This window comes from Manacus candei, unplaced genomic scaffold, assembly GCF_025592945.1.
Source record: "Manacus candei isolate 608988 ecotype Guabito, Panama unplaced genomic scaffold, ASM2559294v1 h1tg000003l, whole genome shotgun sequence".
NCBI lineage: Eukaryota > Metazoa > Chordata > Aves > Passeriformes > Pipridae > Manacus > Manacus candei.
In genome coordinates, this window is record NW_026138051.1 from 14,924,562 (window position 1) to 14,952,457 (window position 27,896).

Here is a 27,896-nt window from a genome sequence, read left to right on the forward strand (position 1 = left end):
TTTATTTGGTGGAGCAATTGGTCCATTGTTTTTCCTTTTAATTCTGATATTCCATTTAATTTTCTGTAGTTTCACTTGAAGTAATCAACTTCCTATATTAAAGCTGCTGTTGAGAAGAAGTAGGTTAAGGATTTAGTTCAGATTATATATATACCTATTTGATGTATTTTATACCCATGAGGAAACGAGAGCTCAGGTTTCAGCAATGCTGTCTCAGGATACTGCAGACTTTGAAAGTCACCACTTTGTCAGACAGGTGTATTCTGGAACTGCTGGGTTCCAGAATACACTGAGGAGATGAGATCTGAAGACACAATAGAGATGATGTCTTGTAGACCTTTCTTGGGGTTTTTTTGTATTTTGCCCTTAAAAATTTTCTCTTTAAATTGTAAAAGCTCTTCCTCTCATCTCACTTTACTGCCCTCTCACACTGATGCAGAAAATTATGTCATCTTAATGACAACTTGGGGCCATTTTTTTAAGCTGTAGAGAGTTCTATTTTTTAAGCTGATAAGAGTTCTAGCTTCATACCTTATAAATAGCTATCAAACCCTGGCCTTTAGGCACTTATTATCTACTGGTGACATTTTCTTATATCAGTGGGCTATTTTCAGTGTCATACCTGGTTACTGCATATTATTTCATTATTTTGGCAGTGATGCTGTAGCAGGAAGGATGTTTTCTTGTTCTCTAGTCCATCTCAAAGCAAAGTGGCAGTTACTCAAGCAGAAAGCTGATGTTTCTGATTTCCCAGCTTCTTATCTTTGATAAACTGGCACTAGAGGTGTTTGGGGACCTTGAACACCAGTGTGTGTCTGACCTTTCCTGTAGATCATTCCTGTAGGAATGGCAGGAGATTAAGACTGAACTTCCTAAGGTATGGTTGAAAAATTCAGAAAAGCTTATCTTGGGTTTTTGTTATGTTTGTCATTACTAGGATTAATCATATCCACTCATACTATTTATATCTTTATGTTCCTTCAAGTAGTCAAGATCAAAGCCATTTCTAATCATTAAACAGCCAACATACGTATATCTCCAAAGCATGCAGAAAGGAATGCAAATTTGAAAGAAAACAAATCCTAAAAGAGCAGTTCTGCAAAACTGTGCTTCCCACACATTCCAGTTTGATTGATTGTCACTTAATATTTTATTAAGTAGCAAAGTCTAATCCCCCTTGTGAGACCTCTTAGTCCCCTCTCCCTCTGCTCCTCCTTTAGAATATATAACATTTAAATTCATCTCTCTCTGGTGAATAAAGCTATTTTTAACCTGTTTTCAGTACTAATCTCGCTTAACCTGGTTTTAGTATGCATGGGGCAAAACAATGTAGTTTACGAATTATGAGATTTTTGCAGCTAGAATGGGAAGGCAGTAATTGATTCCTGTACTCCAATTAACTATTACTGGTGAAAATATACATCACATAAAAAGAGTGGTGCAGTGAATGAAATACAGACCATGCCTTTCTTGCCAAATGTGGCACAAAACTCCAAGGGCACAGATCAAAGCAGTTCACCTGGGTTTATACTAACTGTCTGCTTCACCTTTGGGTAAAGGGTATTGGGATGTTATCATTATTCCCATGGTCATGGTGAATATTCTATAAATGCCTTTTTATCCTGTTAGCTGAATGGGAAGAGGGTATCAAATATCTGGGCATTTGGGGCTTTGAGTCTATATGATTTATAAAATTTGTTCTATGTAAACTCAGGATGACCGTGGTACATTGCACAAAAGTTTCAAAAATTAAGATAGTTTTAAGATAAATGTATTGAATGTTATTTTTATTTTGAGACAATCTGTTTTATATGAAGAGATGTTTTCAGTGTGAGAGAATAAACCTTTTCCTTTGAATACTAAAACTGAAAAGAAAGTTACAATGTGCAAAACCTGTGCTGATGCAGTTGTGTTTGTTGTCCCAACAGTTCTTTCTGAACAGGGTCCCTTTTGGTGACAACATGAGAAAATAGAAGAGCCAAAAATTACCAAAAGCTTAAATTTAATCATTTGAGGAAAAGGCTGTAGATGGTGGAAGCTTTCAGAAAACCACTCGTTTGAATCCCAGGAAGGTGTTGTCAGTGGTGTTCTGTTTCTGGCATTACTTGAGCAGAACAAAGGAAGCTGCCAAGTGGCACTGTGGCTAGCTGTTCTTTGAAGTGTTTAATGTCTTTTAATTAAAAATATCATGAAGGTAGCTGTCAAGTTGTGAAGCAGCTACACAAATGCACTGAAATGCTTATAGTGAAACAAATAAAAAGGTGTTATTTCAGAGCTCCAGATTTAATCAGTCCTTTTTACCATAAAAATATGCATTTGAACATAAAAGAAAAATTTGATCTGGCTCCTATGATTCTGCATATACTGACTTTCACCACTTAATCCTGGGTTCAGCCTTACTAGGCTGAATTTTGTAACATGAGCATTGAATCTCGAATCAGGACAAGGATGGCCAAGAGAGTTAGTCTGGACGGACCAGTTTTGAGGGGTTTCCAACCAAAGAACATAAACAGTGGCATGTGTTACTCAGCATGAGTTCTGAACTCAAAGGGGTTTGGTTGTCCCCTGTCAGCAGCCAAGGATGACACAACCATTCCCTCACCCCCTGTTCCCAGCTGGGTGGTAGAAGAAGAGAAGAGAAAAGCAAAGCAAAGCAAGAAAACTCACATGTCAGGGCAAAGACAGTTTAATAAGGAAAGGGGAATTAAAAAGCAAAATGAAAACACAGGTAACTTCCACCTCCCACAAGCAGGTTGATGTCCAGCCAATCTCTGAGCTGTGGTGATTTTGGAAAGACCCCTGATCACCCTGGTGTGGCTGCTGAGCATGACAGTCCATGGCAGGGACTTCCCCTCTGGCCCTCCTGGGTCAGCTGTCCTGGCTGGGCCCCCTCCTGCCTCTTGTCCATCTGTCCAAAAAGACACGTGTCACGTACAGAATTGTGCAAACAGCACATGAAAGAAAAAGATACAATCACAAAGATTTATTCTGGAATTTCTGGGTAATTTTTTTTTTTTTTTAGCCATTTTTGAGGAATACATATTTCTTCCTCAATAGGTAATTGGCCAGTGTTCTGGAATTTTTGCAATCAGTATTTGCCTAAATAAGAAAACCACATTAAGACAAAACATTCCATTGAAATCAAGGCAGTATTTGGCATTCAGCCATTTTATAGCCATACTCTCAGCTACAGATGCTATTGTTCAGTCAGATTGTGGATACTATTGGGTGTGGGTAAATGGGATTTGTTCTCATTTTAAAACTTGCCAGAAAGTTCACACAAATGAACTGCAGTGAACTGCATCTGAGTCCAATTAAATGGAGTTTATTGTATTAAAAGAACTGGATGATTTGGATTTTACCAGTCATATCTGTAGACAAAAGCTAAGCTTTTGATATTGTTTGCTAAGTTTTCAAAGGCACATTTTCTATCAGACAACAAACATTCTTTGTGATGTCGACCCTATTTTCACTCACTACAATATTTGCACTCTCTCATATTTTCTCTCTTTCAAAGAAAGTCAACTCTATCAAAATCCAAGTCCTCTCTTCAGTTTCTGTTTCCATTTGCTCTTTTCCAAATGAACAATGAAAATTTCTTTTCTTCTCAGTCTTTGAACTATGAGGCAAAGGCGCAGGTAGGAGATTATACATATAATGGTGTTTTGTTTCCTCAGGAGTTGGCTGAAACAGAAGCATTTTGGACATGGTGAGAAATGAGAACTTACAGAAGAAACCACTGCAGCAAATAGTATTTTACTTTTACTTTAATAACTTTCACATTTCTTGGAATTAATATAAAATAAAATGACTAGGAATATCTTAATTCAGAGATGGAAATGTATATATTGACTGAGTGGCAGAAAAATTGCATACAGATCCTCTCTACTTAAGGTCTGTTGAATTAATGCACTTGTTGGGCTTTAGATTTCCAATAGCTTTTTTTAGTCCTCTGAAGAGATGTATTTTTTAAACCAATGCTTTTGGATGGTTCATATGTGTTAATGCAGAATAATTCAGTGAAATGTGAATCCTACACTGGCACTCAGGTTGAACTTAAGAGTTCTGTGAGGTGTAGGACAAGATAGTCTCTGTTTTTCAGTATAAATGAAACCATTTTAGCACAAACTTCCATCTTTTAATCAGAAAACTTGTGATCATGTTGCTCACAAAGTTTAACAAGTTCCTGTAGTTGCTGACAGGGTAACTCCTGGAAGTGCCAGACCAGGTTTTAACGATGTTCTTTTATTCCAAGGAATTTGTCCCTTACAAATCACCAGGCCTCCTTTGTACTTCTTAAACCAACTCCTCCTTTTCCTGGGGAGTCTTTTTGCAATTCACTGGTTACTGTGTAACCTAAACTATGTTAAGAGTAAACCTATAATTTCCCCCATCACATGAGAGCTCTCATATACACATTTGACATGACGTAGATATTTCCCATTATACAAATTAAGGTAAGCTTCTCGCTTGCTGCGTTTTTTAAAATAAAATTTTGTAGCAATTTCTTGCTGCTACTCTGAGCTACAGTTTCATGTATTGTAATGACATATCATTGGTGTGATCGAGAAGAGTTTTTCCTTAACTTTATTGCAAAGTAATTTGATTTCCACACTGCTTTACTTTTCCCTGTAGTCTTTTTGAAAATATTAAAAGATATTAAAAGCTTCTTTTTCTTTTTTTTTTTTTAACTGAGAGGTTTTTTAGCTTACATTTTGCATTAAAAAATTGTTCCAAAATTGTTTTTTCTAATTCAAAGTGATGTTTTTTTACATTTCAATTTTACTATGTGCAGTGGCACTTCATTATTTGGTTACAATTTTTGATTTTAAGTTCTAAATTGTTGTGAGAATTTTCACACCACATAGTGAATGCCAGATATCAGCCTCAGCTTAGTAAATATCCCTCTGTGTTTCAGAAGTGAGGAGTTACTTTTCAAACACTTTTGACTTCTCTAAGCATGCTGTGGAGGCCACAGGAACCACAGAACCTTCTTCTGTCCCTTCCATTTTTCTTTTTCATTTGCAGTATTAGTTTGTTTAATTTGACAAGTTCTAATGACCAAAATGTGATGCTGAAAGGCTGAATAATAGCCCAGCTGATTTTTGTCCTTTCTGGAAGAGAAATGTGCCAGAGACAAGCTGTCCTCTCTGGCAATCTTATTAGAGAGATTGAGAAACGAATGGAGCTATTAGAAAAACCCAGTTAGGATGTATATGTGAGGAATTATGGCTCTGCCCACGGGGGTGAAAAGCAATGACTCCATTTAGATTTTCAGAATTATGGTTTCTAGAAATGTCGCAGAGGAGTAAAGAACTTTCCATCTCCATCGTTCATCACGTAATTGGCTGAGCCTCTGTCAGGGTTCACACGACTCCCAATGTTGGCGTCATTAGTCTCAAACTTCCAAGACAAAGATAAGACTTCTGCTATGACATATAATCAAAAAGATATTACTTTTTAAAGATAAATAGTTCATTCTGTTCTCTGATCTGGATCTAATAAACTAAGATCAAAAGAAAGCCATTTTTTGCTAGTTTATGAAATGCTACTTTTGGAACAGGAGTCAAAGCTTATTCTGTCTCTTCAGTGCTGCAATTCCCCAAACTGGCCCTTTAGCAAAGATTATCAGTTGTTCTTATTTCATGATTGTGTTTTAGAATTATTGATTTCTGATAAAAGAACCGTTCACTTGCTGCCAGAAAGTTCAGTACAATTTGTTTTTAGAGTGCTCTGACTTCCTGACAAAGTCTTCATGTTTTATATATATATAATGTAAATATTCATTGTAATTGAACAAAATAGACAAATAAATAGATAAAAAGGCTTAAATTCCAGTACCTTTTTGGTTGTTTTACATCCTGATAGGACTGCAGGGTGGAGTTTTTACTGTGATATTTTTTCCCTTTACTGAGCTAATAGTTTTACTGAGCTGCTTTTTTTTTATTTCTTATGGGGTTTTTTTGTTTGCTTCTTTTTTATGTACTGTATTCATTAATCAGTAAATAAAAGATGTACAAGTAACTTAAAATGAATTAGTGTGTTAAATCTTAAAACAAGTGTATTGAAAAAGGAAACAACTTGACTCAGTGGGTTTAATAGTTATTGTTTTAGGTTTAATGAATGTGATTTATTTTCAGTGTTGTTGAAATAGTTCTTTTCATAATGGTTAACTGATAAGAAAGATTATCATTCCACCAGGATAGTGATGACTGGTGTATAACCAAGATGGTTCCAGTACTTTCACATTTCTGCTTGAGGGTTCAGCTGCAATTTCAACCATGTTTTCAGGCTAATTCCACCTTTCTGATTTTTCTTGTGCATCAGCTGTATCTTTACTGTCAAACACTGATAGAGGCGTAGTTAACAAGTTAATACTTGGCCAAAAGACTTGGCTGTGGCTGAAAGATTTGTATCATCCGCTTTTAAGCTTTGTCTTGCTCGTTTGTGGGTTTAGCTCCCAGTATTGCATTTAAATAGTTTTCTGGGATCTCTGCCTTGTACTACAAATGAAAGTGAGCCCTGCACCTGCTGTTCTGAGTGTTCCTATGAGCTGTTGTTGCATTATTTGCAAGTTACTGGAATATAAAAGATATGTAGGGCATGAGGCAGGAACCACTGGTTGCAAAAGTACATAAGTTTAAATACGTTTTGAGCCTCCATTCTTTTTGTTCAGAAAGAAACAATCAATCTCAGTTAATACTGCATCACTTGTTTATCTTTTGTACCTTATGTAAAAGACCTCTTTTAGCTTCTGTTTCGTCATTTGATGCTGATTCCACTTTTTTCTTCTGCTCTGATTCTTTCCAATGTTACTTACAAGGCATGTTATTACAGATAAACACCATAATTAGTGGGTAAATGATAAGGTTTAATTTTATTCTGAGCCCACAGGGCCTGAATTAGAGAATATTTGAAGAATGCTGACAAATTTCCCATTTTTCAAATGTCATTTTGTTGAATAATGAAAAGAAACATTAGGGAGGCCAACAATAGAAATTATTATAGTTCATTGTATAGTTTGTAATAATCTTTGTAGTTAGTCTGCAACACTAGATTTTGAAGTTCATTGAGTGCTCTTCTTCTGATTACTTTATATTTTATGTCTAACTTAATTCTTGTTGGTAGGCTAACCAGAGTTTCTTTTGAAGAAGGTAGGGACGCTTATAGTATCAGAAAAAAATATTGCAATATTTAATATATTTTAAGTTTACAATTGCTATTTTAATTTATTTACTTTCATACATTGAGTTTCAGTTCTGGTTTTTATTTAGTTTTGGATTTAGTAAGAAGATAACTGTCCCAAGACAAACATTCTCATGGATACAGTAGAGTATTTTAAATGGTATATTGCTACAGTAAGGAACGAAAGGACAACTTCAGTTTGACTCTGGTGGGTAAGTATTCTTCAGCTTGTTTTCAGATGTTGAACAGCTTTTAGTAGCAAAATTTATGAAATTCATACAACTGCTGTTGAATATATTGGTTTAGAAGGACAGGATGGCAATTAAACTTAGATGATTGTTGATTATAATAGAGTTAAGTTGTTATAGCAACTGGAGCTCTCATCTTTCCACTGTGCACAGAAAAGCACATACTAAAGAAAATAAAGGGAAGAAGACCTATCTTTTCCTTTCTCCCAATAGTCTGCAACATAATTAACATAATTGATATTCAGAATTTTTCCTTTTGCAGTTTCTAGTACTTAAACATTACTATGCAAATACAATTAATTCTGCAATGATCAGACTTAATTCACTGAAATGATTCCATTTTTTTAGTTAATACTGGATTTAAACTCTCTATCATCTTAACCATTTAATTAAAAATATGTAATAATTTCAGTCCTTTTACAATTTATAGGAACATTAGGTTTGTTATTTTTCCTTCCTTTTCAAGAGTTAAGGAAGTGTAGTGCTGTACTCAGTCATACTGTTGTTAAAACTGGGTATCTTCTGCTGATTAGAAACCATAGCAGTGCAATGAGTCAATGGCAGTTATTGGGAAAATTTGAGGCACGAATATTTTCTGTGTGTTCAATGTATTGGATTGGATTAAAAGGTATTAAAAATGCAAGTCCAAGGCTTCTGTTTCAATTTATGCCAGCTGATTCTTTTGAGTGCTGCGGTGCTTTTCATCAATTTATGGGTGTTTAGGGAAAAGTTTCATAATCAACTGGCAACACTTTGAATGCTCTATGTGTGTGTGAAACAATTGAAAATTAGGAAATCTTAAATTTATTTCCTGTTCTGCCCCTGATCTGAGATGGTAGCTAAGTTAGAGATGAGGAAAAGCCTTGATTCACTGTCTATGGAAACCTTGGATCCTGCAACATGTGTGTCCCCTTTTTTTGGCTTTTTTTTTTTAGTTTTTTTTTTTTAGTTTTTTTTATCCCTGCAGACAACAGAACCCTGCTGCTGGATTGTCCCTGATTTATTGCCAATCCTCTTGACCTGTCCAAAATTAAAAGAACACAGCTGTATGTGGAATAACAATAAGTTTTTAATAACATTTTCATAGAGACGTTTCTGAACTACTCCTTTCCTTGAATGAATGACACGATGGAATAGTACCAATTTCCTTCTCAGTTGGTCATCAGAAAATGTGAATGCTGGAGTCTGTTGGGCACAGGAAATTGTATTTGGACTTCTGCCTCCATTAGGTTAAAAGAACAGGAACTTTTATTCTTCATTTTATATCAACTGCAAAAAAAAAAAAAGTGTTGTTTTAAATTTAGAGGTCAAGAGAAATTAGTTTGATGTAAATGAATTGAAAAGCACTCAGGGTTTTGATTTTCTTAATAACTCCCAATTATTTGTTTTGAATATGTTTGCCATTTCTAAAGAGAACAATTTGAGGCTAGATAGAGCTGTTGAGAACTGAAATGTCAACTAATAGTTTTAATTACTTGCTCAGGATCCTTTCAAAGGTAGTTTGAAAGAAAATGAACACACGCTCTCCATTAAAACAGATGAGGTTTAAACGTCTCCAAATAATGTCTAATTTCAAGTTGCAGAGTTTATGCAGAAAAGTGAATGGCCCTTTTTGTGGAACCAGCTCTGGCAAAGGTAAGCTGTGCCATTTGCAATACCTGGCAGCAGAGGAGTAGTTAAGTCTGACCATTAGAAACCCTTATCATTAGAGTTTGCTCTTTAGCTATAAAAATTTGCTCAGGGCTAAAAATTAGGCTCAGCAATTCCAAACATATGAGGCTTTAAATTACTATTAAAATGTACACAAAAAGCAAGTTTGCTTACAAATCCATTACATCTACATCGATAGTTCTCTTCTAGTTCAATATTTTATGTGCTATGAGCTGAGCATTCTGAAAGTAGGTAGGAAATGTTTCTGGTCACTGGGTTAGAGCCTATTTTTCTATCTCCTCCAAGTTTTTTTTCAGATCTTTTATGGAGCCTTTAAATTACATCTGTGCAAAGTTAAAGTATTTTATTTCCTCAGATTTAACTTTATGGATTTCATTTTTAATAAATCTTGAAGTATGATATCCTCATCCAAGGCCATCTGCTTCTTTTCCTACTCTTTTTGTAAGAACTTCTCTGGTTTGGGCAGCTTGCCTTCTGCTGACCAGAGGGTGAAATGATAGAGTTGTCCTGGTTTGACTGGATCCCCAAGCCAAATCCCTTTGTAGTGCAGGTGTGTCTCTTTAGCAGGTGCAGCTTTGTTCAGCTTCACTTTGTAGCCACAGCGTTATTTTGTAAAAAATCTTTCCAAAATACAATATTTTCTAATCTCAGAGACGGGAATGAAGTGAAATGCAAGGAAAGATTTAGAGCTGTAACAGTAAGTAGGAAAACAGCTTCTGTGTTTCAAAGGATTTTGGTGTTTCACAGTGAGAGTGATTGGTTGGAACCCAAATTGCAGAAATTCCCTGGGCAAGAATTTCTCCACTGGCTGTTGGAGGACTGCAGACCTGGGAAATGCAGGATCTTGTCAGGCTGCCAGTTTGGCAGCTAAAATGAGCCAAGCTTGTAACCTCAAGGGATCCATGTAGGTCTCAATAACTTCTGAGCCAGCAGAGTCCCACAGTCCTTGAGCCTGCATCCCTCTGCCACTCATGACAGGTTCTGCTGCTAGATTCCTGCTGCTCCTCAGAGCTAAACATTTTATGTATTATTTAAATTTAGTACAGTGAGAGGGAGAGTTTCAAAATAAAGGACACCCACCTCTCTTTTGAAGTGCAGATTTGGCAGGACACATTGTGATGGCCATCTGTAGAAGTAGGATTTCACCTCTGCTTTTTCTTTTTGGAAACTGGAATAGTCACCTGTACAAACTGTCTCTGAAATAAATCAGGTCCCATACAGCACAAAATCTTCCTGCTTGCCATCTTTCTAGTACTGAGATTTAAATGTCTGGATGTTGCAGATTTATATATTTCTCAATGTTACAAATAATTATTTTAATTAATCTCATTTAATTAAACATCTGACAACACTATAGCTGTCAACACATATAAAAGATGTTATATTACAGGCAGTATCCACATTTAATCCCACAGTATTTCCCTTTGGAATTTTGGGTCTGCACCCACTTGACTCTTATCTCAGTCCTGTCTGCACCAACTTCTATGGCTCTACTTTTGTACCTCAGCAAGTATTAGAGGTAGATTAAAGAAAACACTTCAAATAATTAAATAAAAAATAAATAAAATAATAATTTAAAAAGCACTTCAAATTTTATTTGCAGTCTTTGTCCATGAATATGATAACGTAAACATTTATCATCAATATTGTAATGTGCCTTCAGTCTTCCAGACAATACTTGGGATTTCATATGGCCAGAGCTTTTCTGTTGAATGGGCAGAAACTTCTTTAGTGCAGGTGTCACCCTGTGTCACTGTGTCAGCACAGTTTGGGTGGGTTCACAGAGAGGTACAGCTCTCATCTGGTTCTGATGTGAGAGTTCACATCCTTTCAGGGCCATTTTCAGTGAGGCATTGCAACAACTGCATTTGATATTTCTCTTGACTGTTTTATTAACACTTTATCAGCCTTATCAACATCAAGAAAATACATGCAAAAGTCCTTAGTTCTCTCACTGTGATCAGAAAAAATAAGGAGCATTATGCTTTACAAAGGAGACAACAGTTAGCTGGCTGTGTAGCCTGGAAATGGTGAGCTCCTTTCTTTCTCCTGCTTTGATGAACCAAAAGAAAACATATTGTATTGTGGGTTTAAAGTCATTTCAATTCAGAGAGAATTCTCAGTAGTTCTCACAATTATCCAAGTTATCTGAGTCTATAGTTATTCCCTAAAGCTCGGAAGGTGTCTGGGGCACTGTTTTTCACAAATGTAGACCCTGAAGAGTTCATTTATCTCCAGCTTTTTGACTTGCAAAAGTAGCTTTGAGAGTTGCATCCCAGTTTATGAGCTGCAGAAATGCTGCACTGTGTACTGCATGGTTTCTTACATGACTTGAAATAATGGTTGGTTATTTTTTTGGGGTTTGAGATGAATTAGAGACAAACCCATTCATTTTCATGTCTTTTTCAGATGATTAAATCCAATCCTGAGATGTAGATTTACTTGGTGCTTGAAGGGATAATCCACCCTTGCCCTCGTCCCAGGTGTTTTTGGGCATAGTTGAACAAGTTAGTGAAGGCAGAGGTCACAATTTTCTATTGACATTCCTTTTTCATTTCCAGGTAACGTTAAGAAAACAATCTCTGGTGAAATTGCTCTTTTTTGTCATCTCAAATAAGTTACTTCTTTTCTTTAAAGCCTTTGGTTAAATTTAGTGCCTATTGAAGTGTAGAAAACAGACCATGTATTCTAATTGGGAATTTTGTACAGAGCTGCAAAAGTTCAGATAAAGGGAAGAGAGAGAGAGAGAGCAATTAACCTCAGCTTGTTCTGTAGAAGACACTGAGACCAAAGGAATGGAATCGGTTTGGTATTTTTAGACTGATTTGATATTTTCAAAATTGTAAGCATGCTAACTAAAAATCTGATGGACATTTAACAGAGTTTCATTAATGTCTTATTTTGGAGTAGTGCTAATTGAGTACACAATTTTTTCTACTACAGGCCTTAATTGATTTTATTCTGGAATGCTGTAAAATCTGAAGAGACCCGATGTATTTCATGTTTTTGACTGTTTGAGAATGAGATATGCTTATTGACTATGCTCTCTATGGGGTAGCAAACCAGAAATAATTAGCCTCCAGAAAATGAATTCTGAGAAATATATATTTTTTACATACTTTTCAAAGTAGAGTTTACAGTCTAGTTGTTATATCTTTCCAATCAGAACATAATACTCCATAGTAATTTATGTATAACTTTTTAGTTTCAGTCTTCTTTCTGATCAACCAGAAAAACTGGTGCAGGTCCACCAAATTAATTACCTGCCTTCACATCAGCCAAGCCTCCTTTCATATCATCCCTGCGGAGCTACACCAGCCTCATCTTGATCTCCCTTAAGTGAGCAGGAGACTCAGATTTGGGGTTTAAATCCCTACCTTGATTTCTGTCACATCTATAAACTCGTCTTACACAAAGGACAATCTGCTTTGAATTTTTCACATGTCCCATTGCAGGAAATGCAAATCCTTATGGAAATTCAACAAAAAGAACCAATGGAAAGGAAGGAAATATAGCTGGCTTTTGTCTTTTCCTGGGATATATTTCACTATAGAGTTGGCTAAATGTGACCATTATTTACTTCTGTGCAGACTTTCATTTTCCTTTTCTTCTTTATATTCATGAATTTATCTTCTCTTCCCACCTTGATATAATACATTGTTCTTCTTAACAATTGAGGCCTTTCAAATACTGTCTATTTTCTTTTCCCCACAGGGAATTAAAAATCCTATGGATTCATAACTAACCAGAGTAGATACATAAAAGTCTGTTTGATTTTCATGTATTTTAATAATTCCAAATATCTCAAGCATATTATGGAAGAAGAAAAAAAATAATCTGCAGGATTTTTCAAAAGACAAGGAGAGTAATATTGTCACTGAAGTAGGTAGAGGCCTGATAGATTTAATAATGTTAAATGTGAAGCAGTTATGCTTTATTTTTTTTATATCTCTACTGTAATCTGTGTTAAAAGAAAGTGTTCCCAGCATGCAGGGAAAAAAAAACCAAAACAACAAACTTTCCCCATTAAATGCTTCACTGCATTATTTAAAACTCATTATTTGTAAATAAACTTTAGAGAATCTCCTTGACAGGATATAATTTATGTTGTTTTCAATTTTATTCTCTGAAAACAACATAAATTCTCAACTAATTATCAAACAGGCTAATTTATGGCCCTTTTTTTTTTTCTTCAGTACCAATAAGTTTAAGTATTATTTTAAAACTATTTGTCATACTAAGATCCTGATTCTGCACAGGATTAAACACAGAAGTAGTGGTTCATACAATCAGTTTTAAAATCTGAATCTTGGAAGAGATGTAAAGATGACCATGACTTCTTTACTAGCCTGAGTGCTCCAGTCCCAGTCAACATGCCTGTAACAGGCTTTAGCTTTTCTGTCTTGAGGTGTTTCCAAAAATTTTGCATTTTGGAACTATTAATAGTTTGCTTTTGTTCTGATAATATAGTGGGCAAAAATCAGTTTTTAGGTGTGTAAGATCAGCATCGTTAAAAGGAGTAGTTAGCTGAGTGTCAGAGGTGTACTCTAATCAAAGGTACTGGGATATTTAAGACAAAGTTTCTTAAAGGATTCTTTTCTAATATTTATTATTATATCTACTCTATGTTAAAGATCCCTCCTTGTGGTGATGTCAACCATGAACTTCTCGTTAACCACAATTAGTCCAACAGCACATTATACCTGCAATGACTTCTCAGCAGTTAATGAAATAGTCATTGGCAAAGTCCAGCACAGGAGTTGTAGATCCTGAGTTCATAATTTTATCTTGACTGCTTGATTGTGCACCCCTCAGTGAGCCAGGATCCTTTAAGATCTGGTTAAGGAGTTATTTGCTTTATGAAGTCCTTAAGCACGTGTGTAACCACTCACTGAGTAGATGAGCTGTTCTATCTTGGTCTCTCTGACCTTGGCACTCTGTCACAGAAATGTAATAAAAAAAGCCTGCAGTGAAAGTGGAATAGTTCAAGTAATACAAAAGAAGAATCTGAAGCCTCATCTTGCTATATTGGCCCTGCTTTGCCATCTCGCTGCACTGTTCATAAGCAACAATATCATCCCACAGATTACCAAAAGTCAGTTAAAAATGGTGTTTCTATAAGGAGTTGGGAATAAAGCAGAACATTAAAATTTAAAAATCCAGTATTAGAGTATTACAGTTTTATTCAGTCAAGCTTGGCTTATTTTATACACCAAGTAAATGATTGCAAGTTAGATACCAAGACAGTTTTCTTTATCCTATTTAATTATGTCTTGATTAATATTTGATGCAGGGCTTGCAGAAAAAGATTTTTTTTTCCTTAAAGCAGTAGAAACAAATTTTGGATAATATAGGTGTTTAATCTCTTATCAATCAACAAAATATAATCCTCGTTGTTAGTGGGTTATTCTGCCCTTTATTGTATCAGTGACAGTCTTTATACTAATATACCTAATATCTACATTGACCAGAGCAGAAATTACTGCATTCACCCTGCAATTTATAATCCACTCTACCCAACTCCTCATCAATTATTTTTACTGCAAAATGTAGTGCCAGTGATAGGTATTTTATCTTAGTGCTGCATTCCCACTGCCTGCGGACTGCTGCTTTGAAGACTCTTAAAAGCCTCTCTATTTAATAGCAGTAGCCAGTGCATCTGCTCTCAAATTTGTTCCCACTTGCTCACATTCTGTTTTTCACAATAAACTTTCATACAGAGATAGGAAACACATTTTGTTTAGTACCAATTTATTTCATAGTGAACTGTTCTCAAATTCTTAGTGACACTGTGTCAAAATGCGGATTTCACAAAAAAAAACCTGTGCACAATGTGAAAAACTAATATTTTTCCTTTAAATGAACGTAACAGAATTTTCTGTAATTAATTGTAAAGTAAATACTATGTGCTTTTAGGGGATAGGGTGACTATTTTTCATATCAGTGACTTTGTCACAATGGTTTCTTTCTGAAATCCCTACTCTGTGAGAACTTCCCACCAAAGAAATAAAAGTACAGCAGTGAGCAATCATGACCCATGTCATAAACATTTAATCACCCCATTTTCACAGGAAAAGCTCCCCTAACAGGCTGCAATAAATTGTTTGTGTACATGGTGACTTATAAATATGTTAAAGCCAATGTACATTTGGGAAAAAAGAATCTGTTTTGAGACTAATCATATTACAAACATTTGTGAGACATTGCTTAAATCTCTGTGATTTCTTCATGAAGTTGTTTGAGAGACTTGACTGTGTTTTTCTTTTTCTATCTGTTCAATTATCTGTAACTGCCTGTAGTCATGAATCTCTTGTATGATTTTGAATGGGAAGAATTTTCAGGGATTGTGTTGAACTGTATCGTCTGTCTCATATTTGTGCAGGTTAATCCAGAATCCTCTTTTCAGGGCTGGATCTCCACCCATGGGCTGGATGAGGGAAATGGAATAGGTTTTGGCTGGTCCCTTGCTTTTCTTATTTTATAGAGAGTAGGAAATCAAAGAACATTACAAGCTCTCTCTTGCCACCAATACACTGCCCTTGGCCACAACTAATCCAACATCTAGTTTGATGTACTATAGAAACCAGACAAATAAACCTCTTTTATATTAAAGTCTTTGTGCCTCTTCTTTTTTTTTGATGGAAACTACAAATTCTGAGGTTTGCTTTTTGACAAGTCTGATTCCTTTAATTCAGAAAGATGTTCTTTGTGTTTTTCATATCTATCTGTGTCCACGCTTCTATTCGGACTGTGGATTTCTTAAAACTCACGTCTCATACATGTTTCCTTAAAAATGAACTTTGAGCATGGACAGTAAGTGAACTCATTCCATTTATAGACTCTGGAGGTTTGTGTTTGTTCTGGAAGATTTAATATTTGGCTGTTGAGTATTGGTAAGAGTGCAGTGGCTGTGTGGTGCCATCTAATCCAGGTCTGTGTTTCTCTCCCAGTGGCTGCATTACAGACTCTACATTCTGCATAAATCCCACCTTCTTATGTCACTGTTCTTTTGGTAAGTGAAACCTTGAGCAGCCTTTGCATCTGAAGACCTTGTTGGCTTTCTTTTTTTTCCTTCTTTTCCATATGCTTGCCAGAGCTTTTTGTATTCCAGCATCTGCCTTCTGATCACACATTGTTTGTGCTTCAAATAGGGAGCTGACCTTATTCAAGGTTGCAGACAATACCTGGCATATGGTAGCTACATCACGGTTTGTTACCACCCTCAGCTCTGCCAAAGCACCCAGAAATCATTTGGGTATTGACCAACACAGGTGAAGTGGTGTCAGGAAGATTACTTTTCTATCTAGGGATGTGTCAGCTGTTAGATTTGCTTGACCACTCTGTTTCCTGACTTATATGAATGTGGTAATGGTACAAATTAAAAGGAAAGAAATCTTTAGGAGAGATGAGTTTTGAAGACTGGATAGCTCTTCTCTTGATTATGTAGGTCGGTCCTTTTGTAGATGCAGTATGAGATGTAACTTCAGTAAAAATGTAGCTTCTTTTATCCCTAAACAGCACATGATAAAACCGTGACATCTCACCTTTTTTCTTTTTATGGACTTGAAGCATTTGCAGGGCTTCAAATCTGCATTGAGGATATTTTATCTATTTTATCTTTCAGATGTTGTTATCTCATCAGATATGTGATGTAATGCAGAGCTGGCTTTGACTAGGTTTTCCTGAGGTTGGGGTTTTTTGATGAGGTTTTCTTGATAGGAACTAAATCTGGGTTCAGCAAAAAGTTTGTTGGATTTTCAATATCAACACCATTAGAAGAAGTTAGGTCAGAATAATGTGTAATGGGAGAGGAGTAGGGACAGGAACTATAAGAAAAAGAATGCAAAGATGGAAGAGTGTAGTTTGGAAGCCAAAGCATGAAACAATGTGTGAAGGAGAAATTTTATTTTATCCTTTATAAGAGGAAATTAATAATGTTGTGGTGTTGTAAGAAAGAAATAGTCTTTATATAAAAATCCTGATATGAAAGGTGCTGGAAGAAGCCACTTGCAGCAAATTGCAGATTTTTATTGGTCTAAATAGCCCAGAGGTTGTACTATCTCCTGCAAACTTGAGCTTTTGTGACTTCATTAATTATCAGTGAAAGAGGTGCAGGGATCCCTGAGTGAACATGCAACAAATAACAATTTGTACTGAGTATCAAGTTCTGTGTTGGTTGAAACCATGTTTATTCTTAGTCTGAGTTGACTCTTCACACTTTCTGTTTCTGTTGCATACAGCAGCAGCTCTTGCAGAAGCAGAACTAAGTGGGACATGAAAAATCCAACTTTGGATTTAATTATTTGTTTTTAATGCCAACTTTTGGTTGCTGCATTTCTTTCTGTGAATCACATGAGTTAGTTTTATGTGTGCTCACCTTTTAGGAGGATGAAACCCGAGTTACAGGTGTGGGCAAATAATTTTAAGCACCTTAAAATTTTCACCATGGAAAAATGAAACCACTGTAGTGATTATTAGGGACTACAACCCCACCAATTCTATATTAATACACCAATATAATTACTTTGTCCTGCTTCTTTCTTTGTGAGCAACTAGCATGTGGTAAGTAATCTCTTTTTAAGCTATTTTCCCCTCAATATGTCAGAGGAATTATTTGAAATAATTATGAAAGAGACATAGAATATAAATGCCAGAATAGATGTAGATGGGAAAATATTACTACAGAGGGGTTTTGTAATATGTTGGAAATGTCATTTATGGTTCTGTTTTAATGAATGGGTAATTAGTTGGCTGAACATCGGCTCACTTCTTAATGAAATCTTAGTGGATTAACTCTATGCCTCATTCATATTATCCTACAGAATTTTTCTGCCCTTTTTATAATGAATAATCTTTTTGTAGTATGCCAGTATGAAAAAGAACAATGTAGAAAATTTGTACTTTTGTGCTGTTAAGTATATTTGGAGTCTTTTTAAAAAATGCTTAAAATACATATGGTGGTGCTGTTACTATACTTCTTTCTGCAGAAACAACCTACTTGGATATTAATTCTTACACCTGCATTTTCTGGTTTTGTTTAATTATATTTTTGGTTTTGTTTAATTATATTTTTATATTTGTTAGCATATCATTGGGTTTTATTCTCCCTTTATTTGCCTATTGACATCATTTAAGAGTTTTCACCTAGGAGCTTTCTCTCTGGATCCAAGCAGGACAAGAACAGACCATTCTGCTTCTTGCATTTCTCAGCCCCATGGATTGAATCCAGAGAACTGTGCTTTTACTATTGCACACAGTTTGGACAAAACTCTTGGTTTATGGTTGTCAAACCTCTTAAACCTGTCTCTTATCTGTGCTATCAACTGGACAATCCCAACAAATTGCATTCCTGAGCTTTCAGGTTTGGTTAGGAGGCTGAATTTGGAGTTTATGGCTGGTATAGTGCAATTATACCTTACATTTTTTCAGGTTCAGCGTAGGAAGTATGTAAAGTTACTTAAAATCAAATACTTATAACACCTCAGATTGTCTCTAAATTTAAATGTTGATTTCAAAGTCTTTGTATTTTGAATCCCATAAAACACTAAAAATCTCAAATACAGATGTTGAATGTTGAGCCTCCCTAAAAGTACACAAAGAAAAATCAATTTGGGTCTTTGCTTTTCCTTATACATGAACCTGTTCCTGTATGAAATATGTTTATTTTCACAAAAGCTTTTAACATGTAAACTCTTATTTTTGCCCTTGTTAGTGTGCATGACATTTTTGTTATATACATACACTTTACACTTAAGTGTTTTCCAAAACGTTTTTCTGGTTATCTAGAAGTTTACCAAGACTTAAAAATAAATAAATTTTAAAAACAAACAAACAAACAAAATCAAAGTAAACCCCCCAAAAAAACTAAAAAAACCCAAACAAACAAAAACCCCCAACCCCATTTAATATTCAGTTAAAAATATAAACATATATCTGTTAGTTTTACTTAAAAAAATACTTTTGATTTTCTGAATCAGCACCAGATACTGCTGCTGGTTACATTATAACTTTCTGTAGCTTTATGTGCTTAGAAAAAACAAGGTTTCAGCTAAAATAACTTGGATTTGTAATTTGTTTTCATTTTCTTTTATTTACTGTCTAGCAAAGTGCTATTTGCACTGAAATTTGACATCTCAGCTGAACCATTATATTCAGCTGTAATTAGAATAAACTATCTGCATGAATTACTGTACATTGGGTTTAGAGATTTGTTTGGAGACAACCATTTCTTACCAAAGCACAGACAGCAATTTGCTGTCTAACTTTGTACATTTGCAAAATACATTTAGTGTAAAATTAATTAGGTCATTAGAAACCTATTATCTTGTCTCAAAGAAACTGATTTTAAAAGTAAGCATGTTTTCTGTGAAAGGTGACAACTCTGCATTCAAATCTAGTTGTGATTCATTCTTCAGGTTTTGTTCTTGCTTTTCTTCATCAAAACAGAGAGGCATAAAAGCAGGTTGGAAGTAGCTCTCAGTATTGTGGTAACACTGAAAAAAAAATAATTCTTTAAAGGCCACCTTTAGTGTTTGATGACATTCATTGAGTAGTGTCCAATCCTGGAAAAACAGCATTTTCCCTCCATTTTAAGAGTTGTTCAAATACACAGCGGAATTTTAGTTAGTTCTGCAGTGTTCAGAACAAGTGCAGAAGTCAGGCTAATAGGGAAAGGTGTGTCTGTGAGCTACACAAGGAAGGGTTTTCTTAAAATTAAACTGAATACTCCTGGTGACACCTGAATTGCAGCTCTAACCTGAAGCTTTTCTTGTCTCTACAGTTGTGTCTCCATTCTGAAGAAATCAACCCTTGGTGAGTGTCATAGATTAAATTAGTTTATGATTTCCAATACATGTTTGAGCATTATCTGTAGTACATGATCCGTAGTGAAATTTTCAAGAAGAGAAAGAAAATCTGGGGAGTTCCAGTGGCCTGTTCTCAGCTATATTTTGTCTCACATACTGGGTTTGTACTCTTTCCATACTGCTGAATTGCCTAGAGACAAATTGGCCAGGTAATGCCTTACACCAAGATTGACATTTTTATGGTGCCCAGAAGAGAGAGTTTTAAAATTCTACTGTTTGAAAAATTGTCCTGATATTGGAGGGGAACAATCCATGGTTCTGTGAAAGGAAGGCCGTAGTATGCAACTGAGGAAGAAATAGTTTACCTGTTCAAAAAGTGGTTGAACTGAGGTCTTCTGAGCTGCTTAAGAAATCTGGGCTCCTTGGTTCCATCTGATAGAAAAAAATGCTCTCACATTAGCATTAAAGCTTGGACTAACAATCAGTCTCTGAGTGTATGCTGAGTTTAATACACAAACCATTTCAGAATACAATCCCTTTTTTTTTTTTTAGTAATTGTAAAGGATAGCTGTAGCTATCTCTTAGCTTTCCTCACTCTTCCTACCTCCAAATTATGACCTGACTTTTAAAAATTTATAATAATTCCAATCTTGAATATTTTGAAGCTCCTGCTGACCAGTAATGATGAAGGAGAAATGACTCCTGTCTTGTGGGTAAACTCTCTGATGGGTAAACTTCTCTGTCAACCTAGAGAAGGCAGGGGACTGTTTCCTAATCCTTGCTTTCAGGCCCAGGTGATGCTTCTGTCCCCATGATACCTTCTGTCCCCTGCAGCTTGTTCTTGTAGTCACCGCTAAATCTTTTGCTGACTTCCAATAGATCTCTTCACCCTCTCCCAGTGGTTTCTTTAGTATCTCCCTCATTCTGTCCATTTCCAAAACAGATTATCTGTAAAGAAATTGTCCATAATGAACCAGTCCTCCATGCAGGTTTTTCCTTTTCATGCTCTGCAATGCTTTCTCTCCACCCTTCAAAGCAGAGAACTCAGTGTAGACCCTTTTCCTCCCCAAACATGCTGTAGGCAATTTAACCAATTTCACTTCTCAACCAGATTTTTTTTTTTTCAGTACATTTCTCTGTGCTTTCTTTAAAGCCACCTGCCTAGTTTTCCCGCTCTTTTGGAAACTACCCTGCTGGGAGTCTGAATGCTGCTGATCATACAGGCAGGATTCAATTCAGAAAAACACAGCAAGCACAATTTACCTTTCAGCATCCATTCCCTGTGTTGTGTCAGGGTTTTGTTTTTGCTTTCAGTGAATGCACAACCTTACCACAAATATTGTTTTGGTTGTCTCTAAAACAAGGAAAATTTTCTTTTCATATTTTATATTCTAAATGTTTAGCACAAAACCCTAATAGACAAGTCCAGTAGCACTCTCAGCTTGGCAAAGAATTATTTTATAATCAGACTACAGAATGTCAAGAAACTGTATAGGATAAAGGAGAAAAATAGCCATACCTCATCTACTACCTCTGTTCTGAGTCAACAAACTAGAGGAAGAAGCAAAAACTATCAGGCTTTAGTAAGAACTGTACTGGAGGAGCTGCTTCAAGCCCCAGTCCCTTGAATGTGGAATTCCATGGAGTTACAAGCACAAGGCAACTTCCTTTTCAAGTAAAGGACGGTTTTTTAGAGCAATCTGGAGAGAGTTGAATTAACACATCTTAGTCCTTAGATATTTATTAAAGGTATCTTAATAGGCACCTGTATTTTAATACTCTTTTTCTGAGACACTGTGTCTTCAAATACTGAAACACTGAACTCCAGTACAAGTACAAATGCTTCATAGTTGGAAAGTGCATAATATTGATATAATCAAAACTTGGACCTCTTCTAAGCTTTCTCAGGGTGAGACGCAGCAGACTGACAGTGACTTCACAATTTTGCAGTGTAAGTTTATTTGACATAATATTCATCTGATACGTTACAAGCTAAAATATCATTTCTGCAGAATAGTCAGAATACAGTTAATTAGCAAAGCGCTGACCAGGCATAAACCCAGATCTCTCTAAAATGGGAAGATGACAGTAAGCTGATCCTGCAAGTTTGCTATGTTTTTAATTGTCTGCTTGTGGCAAGTTTGCCCAATATTGATGTGTTTGCATGGTGCAGGCACCACTAGGTATCCCAAAAATGTCCCCCCAGAAACCTGAGGTAAACCTGACTTCAGTTGTGCAGACAAAATGCTGTACATCCTGCATAAGCCACTTTGTTGGGATTTTTCTTGGGTTTTGTGGTTTTTGTTGTTTGTTTGGTTTTTTTTTTAAGGCATCCTTGGTAAAAAGTCTTAAATACCTGAATTCATTCAGCTAATCTCAGGGAGGCAGAAGATCACTGCTATTTTGCTTTGTCCTTTCAAAAAACCCCACAGATTTTGCTGACAGGCTTCTGCTCCCAGCTTGCAGTAATTGGTGGCAAACACAAAGCTAATTCCTTATTACACAGTATTTTCAGGGGGTTAATGGCTAAGCTGTTGAATACAAAATAGTAAGCCAATGAAGTGGCTCCTAGGAGAACAAAGATCAGTAATTCACATTCTCCAATGCTGCATTTCTGGTTTGTGTTTCTTATCTCTGTTCTCCTTTTTGTAGATTCCCTTTATGTAAAGTAATGCATAACTGAAAGCTGTCAATAGTAGGTTGACACAGAACACAGTGAAGATTTGGTTATTGATACCCAAGTTCTGTATGTTCATTTGTGTCTGTAGCTGTTAGGAACTCATAGTGTAGAAGAATTTTTAAAAGGGGAGACCTGAGAAAAATGAGTTATTTGCAGCAGTAGAATGGACATTCACTTAGAGGAGGAGAATGAGAGAAAATTTAACACTTTTATCAAAGTCGTCTAGCTGCAATAAAAGAAACTCTCACCCTTTTTACCATAGAGTAGGTGAAAATAAAGATGGAGAGCTGTTTTTATCACCTTTGTTTTCCCTTTTTATTGAAATCCTCATTTTAAATTAGGATAATAGCATTGTATTCTTCCTTAATTGTGTATATTTAAGTCTCTTCATCTGGGGGCCTTTGTGTTAGCACAAAGAAATCTGGCTGGAATGGAGTTTTCTCTTACATCATCATGGGTGAGCTTTGTAATCTGAACTAACCTGCTCTTATTGCAATGACTCCTCCCACCCCTACTTGCATCTTTACTTCTTTCAGAAAACCAATAGTAAAAATAATAAGGTCAAGAATACAGAGAAAGAAGATAGCAAGGCTCTGAAGACTTTGGATCTTGAGTGCATCTTGAGTTTTATGGCCATTCACTTAGAAGTGTGTGTTGTAAAGAGGTAAGGCGAGCTCCTTAGAGAACCCTAAGAGAACTCCCACTTGTTTCAGAACTTTATTCCTAAGGCACTAAGTTCCCTCTGGATTCTTTTACATACAGAAGGGCTACCAGTTTGTGTTCCATGCCAGCTGTGCACAACTCTGTCTTTCTAGAGTTCATAATCATTTATCACATTTATAACAACTTGGAATGTAATGGAAGGTGGTTAACACATGGTTAGTTATTCTGCTTACAGGGTGGAAGGGAAGGTTTGGGAAGGTCTGGGAAGGGAAGTGAAGGGAAGGTTTGGGAAGGGAAGGGGAAAGGAGAGACAGAGTACAGCTTCTCTAGTCTATTTATTTGAATCATATTTGAATTGATTGCTTTGCCATGGACATGAGAATTAGCAAGGAAGAGAAGGTAACATCCTTATATGTTATTTTAAGAGATGAAATAAAATCTATAAGGGTTTGTTTTCCTTTATTTTGGCTTTTGTGGCAAGTAGTGCATAGGAGTTGTATTCTCCATATTTTCTCTCAGTGCTTGGGGGCTTTTCTCTTACAAGGATGGTAACATGGTATTAAAAAGAGATAAGATAAATCTTGCAGAATATCAATGCAAACTACCTCTTCTTGCCTCTTCAGGGGTTATCAACCAAAGGAATTGTGCAGGCAGTAGGCGTGCACTGCACTTCAACTTTCTAGACTGTAGGAAGTTACAGTCATGATATTTTTCAAATCAGAAATAACCCCTTTTAATTTTACGGTACATCTGAAGCTGGGGATGTGGAATGGAGAGAGCTGCACGTCCAACAGCTGAAGCAGCACCTTTAGCCACTGCACTGCCATCTGTTTATTGTTTTGTTTGTGGGGGTCGATGCAGCTGTGTGAGAGAGGTTGGGTTATTTATGAATAGCAATGCTAACAAATTAATGACATAACAAGCCTGCTGCAAAGGCACTGACCTTTTGAAAGCAAGAGCAGTAGCACAAAAAGGTTGACTTTATTAGAATCTATTAGATGTTTTCACAGCCAGTCCCAAGGGTGGAATTTCAGATAAGCGAGAACTGCAGAGCACCTGATGAGTCATTAGGAAGGTAAACCCCATTTCATGAGAAAAATTGTATATCTGATAGCAAGATCACATGCATGAACAGTATCTTCACTGTTCTAAATGCTTTATGTTAATTTGAGCAAAATGTTGGAGGTTTTGTTTTGGTTTTGTTTTGGTTTGGTTTTTTGGGGTTTTTTTTGTGCAATAAATATTTCCAAATACTGGATAAAATTAGGGTGAGTTGCCATTTTTAAATCAGTGTATTGTCCCAGAATGATTTTGGAGAGCTTCCCAAATGACTTCTCTACAGGTTGCTGTTGTCAACTGCCAGACCTCAGGCTACTTTTGTCACTTTTATCCTTCTGTCTTTTTTTTAACCAGTATAATCCACAGATTTAATGTGGTGGGTAGGTTTTATTTTGGTTGTTGGGTTTTTTTGTTTGTTTGTTGGGGGGTTTTTGAGTTTTTGTTTGTTTGTTTTTATGAGCATTTTCTCTTAGTGTATTTGCTGAGTAGAAAAGGGATGAAAGTATATGAGAGCTCTTGAGGGTATTTAATACCCTTAAATACTTGGTTTTGAAATTTCTGATGATTTGTACTTTGTCAATTTGACTTAAAATTACTGCTCATACTATTTTCTGTTGGAAAATACCATATTCTGGGCCAATAGAAAGTTCACTGTGATGTACTTTTTTCTGACATTCTACTGAATCATTTGTCATGTATCCTGTTATGGATGTGTGATTAGTACTTGTAAGAACAGTTTTGTGTGTCACATTTCAATAGTCCTTTTCTCCTCCAGTCCTGTTTCTGATGAAGTCTGTGAGAATACAGACTTGGATTTTGAACTTCACTACCATCATTATCTTGAATTTCCATATGGAAATTGCTTTTCAGAACTCCAGCTGAGCCTTTGGGATGCCCCTTCTAGTTCTGTGTGCATTTTCAAGTGAGGTGAAAGCCTGCTTTTTGTTTCAACAATTATTTTTGGGTAGCTGAAATGGAGAAAAGATGATGTAGATATATCTATATCTATATATTTTATAAAAAATAAACTTGACAATGAAGGAAGTGAAAGAATATGATTTGTGGCTCATCCAAAAAGATGTTTCAAGCCTTAAAAGTGTCATGCCTATTGAGCAAATAAATGTCTGCTTTTTTTCTCACTGAATCAGTTAATGGAAACAATTAGGATGCCTATTTTGTGTGATGATCATGGATGAGAAGATTCCCAATATTGGACCCAAAAGAGAAAAAAAAGCCTGCATTTTGTTTACCTTCCTGAGATGATCAGTGCTTTCAGAATTCAAGGTTCACTTTCAAACCTCTTATGAATATTAATGGACTTGAAATGTCTTAGAAATATTTAGGGCAACTAAAATTCCACAAGGATCAGTTTATTCATCATTTCACGACTCCATAGGATAATTATGTTGACTGATTCTTTACTAAACAATAAGTCAGTGTACTTAAGTTCAGTCAAATTAAGTTAGTTGAAAAGTTTATCTGCTTATATGTGTAATTCTTTCATGGAAGTTTAAAGCAATTTCAGAGGGATGTCTTGTTAAGCCGTAGTGGAGTAGAACACACTTCATGGGAATTGTCTTGTTGGTTATTCATTTAATTTTTCAAAATATCACAGATGCTTTTCCTTAAAATCGAACACATCTAAAGCTTAAAAGTGTTTGCTAAGTATTTTACAATCTGGGTAAGGAAAGTTTACAGGATGGTGAACAAAACCACTAACATTCCTTACACATGCATTCAGCAAGACTTGCAAGATAAAGGGGTAAAAAAAAAAGCACGAGAGACCCTTGAGCTTAGTTTTCATGAGGAAGGAAGCCCATGAATTACCTGAGCCATGTGGGGGTAAATGAGGCAGAGCTGTTTCGCTTTTGAATTTTTATTTCAGAGATGGGGCTTGTAGTAAAAGACTACTTGTATTCAGGGGTTTTTAAGTCATTTGAGGATAAAAAGTAAAAAAAAATTGTGTAAGAAGAGTTCCCGGTGAAATGTGAGAAAAGGTGAAATCTCACAGAAAATGTGAAAATAAACCTGTGAGAGGTGAAAGACTGAAATGAGCCTGGAATAGTTTTTTTCTTTATTCATCCTGGTGTTCTCTTCCAAAAGAATGAAAAGATTGACTCTAAAGTCACAGCAAATGTGACTGATCTGATGTTGTATCAACAATCTGTGGATTACGGTGCATAATCCACAGATTGGGTGGTTCAGGATAACCAGACAAAACACACATTACCTGTCACAGGAGAAACCTTTGGGTTTAAAAAAATGGTAAATATTGTTTCAAGTGAAACACAGTTCAGGTAAAGATCAGGGTTATAAACTCCCATTTGAGGAATGTTGCTCTTATTGTGTATTATTGTCAAGAAAAGAATGACTTCAACAGAGACAAGACAGCTTGATTTAACTTCATATAAACTTCTTAGTGTATTGCATTCATTAATCTTGGATGTTATCTCTAAAAATAGCACTTGAAAGTGCCTATCAATTAGATTTTATGACATGAAAATGTCATTTCTGAAAGAATCGGATATTATACGAGATATGACAGTGCCCAGAACTAAATTGGGAGCAAAACATTTCTTTCTTTCCCTTAGGCATGGGCTGAACTCTAGCTTTAGATATAGGTTAAGTTATATAGACTTAATAGCTGGCTCATTTTGTTTGGTTTGGTGTTGGTTTGTTTGGTTTTTCTTTTGACTGATTTCTAGGTCATTAAAACACCATTCAAAAGGTGTAACCAATTTCAATTGCCTGTTTTTGTACAACAGATTAAATTCAGGAATGAGAGAGATTGTAAATCAAGCAGAATTATCGTAAACGTGTGTAATTTATAATGTAGTAGAAAAGATAGGAAAGATATTCTGAAAAACAGTTTCTTGTGGGCATATGGTAAATTAACATTAAAAAAAAAAACTAAGCACATGTTTGCGTTAAAATTTATAAAGGATGGTTAAGTCATAGTAAAAAGATATCATTGGAATAATATTGCAACTGTAATAAGGATAGCAAGTGCTGTACACTCAGTGAAAGCAAAATGTGGTGAAAGTCATCTAGATTGGATCCTTTATACAGTACAAATATTTTCAATCATTAATGGCTTCCTGTTATTGTATTGAGTCCCAGCTCAGTGTACATGGAACTGAGGGTCGTTGAAGGTACGCAGAACTGAAGCCAAAAACTTCTATCCTTGAGTTTTACTGGGATTTTGATTTAACTGCAAAAGAGTTCTAAAGTTGCTGATATTACCTGAGATCTGTGAATTTGCTTCTGTTCACTTACACTCTTGCATTTGGTGTTCAAGTGTATTTTAGGCTGGAATTCAGCACACAGAAGACCATAGTTGTGAGCAGTCCAGCAGGTTGGAGCTGGCTCTGCTGAGAGATTAATGCAAATAAATGCACTGGTTCTCCCTGGTCAAGCTTTTTACAGTTCATCTGTTTGCACTGAATACAATGGTTAAAAAAATAGTAAGTAAAAATTACTTTCTAATGTTGAAGTTAAAGTTTGTTTTTTTTTTTTTCAGCTAAATCTTAATGTGAAAAAGAATGATGTCTTTTTCTTGCCTATGCTATAATTTTTACCATACTG

At 35.7% G+C, this 27,896-nt stretch overlaps 1 long non-coding RNA gene across 5 annotated transcripts in view; it reads left to right on the plus strand.

Annotated features, from left to right (window-relative positions):
* Positions 1 to 4,383: 4,383 nt before the first annotated feature.
* The window catches only part of LOC127470246 (uncharacterized), a 37,104-nt gene continuing 13,591 nt past the window's right edge, over positions 4,384 to 27,896 (plus strand). For 4 of the 5 annotated variants that reach the window (XR_007904249.1, XR_007904251.1, XR_007904243.1 and 1 more), the window contains exons 1-4: positions 4,384 to 4,457; positions 7,275 to 7,397; positions 19,885 to 19,916; positions 27,610 to 27,775. This is a non-coding gene — a long non-coding RNA (uncharacterized LOC127470246). Of the gene's footprint in view, positions 4,458 to 7,274; positions 7,398 to 9,010; positions 9,069 to 16,054; positions 16,117 to 19,884; positions 19,917 to 27,609; positions 27,776 to 27,896 lie in introns of all 5 variants that reach the window. The other variant, XR_007904250.1, reaches the window with a different exon arrangement.